General features: G+C 41.4%; 1 protein-coding gene across 1 annotated transcript in view; it reads left to right on the forward strand.

The window, feature by feature from the left end:
• Positions 1–1,972, forward strand: part of SMIM43 (small integral membrane protein 43) — a 243,752-nt gene that overhangs the window by 19,154 nt on the left and 222,626 nt on the right. The gene's annotated exons all lie outside the window — the stretch shown is intronic.

The raw sequence follows: 1,972 nt of genomic DNA on the forward strand, positions 1-1,972 counted from the left end.
TGGCTTCTGTGGCTTCTGATTAAGTGCAGGGAGCTCCTGCAGCCAATCGGAAGGTATGTCTTGGTTTTTGAATGGTTTCGGGATTCCAACTGACTCCCAGAATGGATTAAGTTCAAGAACCAAGGTACCACTGTAGTCTGTAACACTAACACACTGTGTTGTGAATTTCTGCTGCATTTAAGAAATCCAATACGTACAAACGTGCTGAATACTGAGTACAATTTTCCTAATGGGTTTGTTTCCGTAAGATGGACATCCAATTTATATTTTGAACTTCTAGGATGGTGACACTTTCTTGCAAAATGTCCTTGGGTGAAATAATACACCTGCTTGAGTGAATGCCAGTAATGCAGAGCTATTTGCTTTCAAGGTAAAACTCCTTTTGTGCACGGAATTCTCCAAGTAGGTAATCAGCTATTCAATGCAGGAACACGTTTCGCAAGTCTCCACATATTATGCACGGCAATTTAGTACAGAAGTCACATTCTAGTTAGGAACAAAGTTCTTCCCTTTAGGCAACCAGTTTTGGTTCCAATACAAAGGCTTATTATAGCGGCCAAGTACTTCTCATATGTTATCTGCTGTCTCTTTAACTTTCCTCCTCCTTTCTGGGGATTCCGCCATATGACTCTGACTCATAAATACTCCCTTGAGTCTGACTCGGTTTCATTTGGCTACACTCCAGTAGATTTTGGTAGTACCCCCTTTTGCGTATGCACCCATTTTTATTTATTAATGCCATAAAATGTATATACTGCTTGTTTTTAAAAAATCTCAAAACGGTTTACAAAAAGATAAAACAAGAAAATCCAAGGACAATTCACAACCATACTTTAAAACATACAAAAGTTAAAATGCTAAAACAGATTGAAATTACAGTACAGATCCACATGCAGATAATCAACACACGGTTCAGTCATGGGGATGTAAAAAGTGTTTAACTTGGCTAGCTTGGATTAAAGTACACAGAGACTTCCCATAGATAATATTTTTTCTGGGGGCTTTTAATGCACTGACCTGGGCATATATCCAGGCTGATTTTGGCTTTGAAACAGCCAGACTGATCTCTCTGGAATGTTACTGGAAACAGCCATTTTGAAAGTTTTAACACACAGCAGATCCCTAGTCCTACAATCTGATCCGTGTGATTTCAGTTCACATCTTATTTATTCTTCTGAAACTTTACCAGTTTTATTCATATTTGTTTTCACATTTCCATGGAAATGCATGAAGCAGCATACAATAACTGAACCTACACATGAGTGTCCATTGCTCCCTTTCATATCCAGCTGTCAGAGTGCTGGTGGCGCTGTGGTCTAAAACACTGAGCCTAGGGCTTGCTGATCCGAAGGTCAGCGGTTCGAATCCCCGTGTCAGTGTGAGCTCCCATTGCTCGGTCCCAGCTCCTGCCAACCTAGCAGTTCAAAGAAAAACTGTCTGTGGACAAACGTTGGGTTCCTCGGCCAGTAAAGCGAGATGAGCGCTGCAACCCCAGAGTCGTTCACGACTGGACTTAACTGTCAGGGGTCCTTTACCTTTACCTTTTTATAAAGTTTTAAAATTTCCGAAATGCAAAACTTGAAATACACTTTTTTGCTGTTTTATATTTGTTATAAATCACCTTGCCACACGCATAAAATGAGATTCATAACGATAAATAAATATTCTCAATTTCATAGCTACCCCACCCTTCGTTTCAAATTAGCAGCCTAGGGAGTAGCAATGAATACAGACCGTCGAAAATTTTCTGCATATTAAACATTCACTGTACTTTATTTGAATGACCCATGTTGTTTACCATCCATCGTTGCCTATTGAAACGCCTCAAAATTCGCCCTCAGTCTATTGGCGATGATTTGAGACGGGGCGGGAGGAAGCATCCGTCGGGGACTCGGATGAAAAGCCAGCCTCTGCCTGGACGAGCGCGCTGGTAACGGAGAGGGGATGGGTGTGGCTACAGGCAGGAAGAGCC

This window comes from Podarcis pityusensis (assembly GCF_964106645.2).
Source record: "Podarcis pityusensis genome assembly, chromosome: 9".
Classification (NCBI taxonomy): domain Eukaryota; kingdom Metazoa; phylum Chordata; class Lepidosauria; order Squamata; family Lacertidae; genus Podarcis; species Podarcis pityusensis.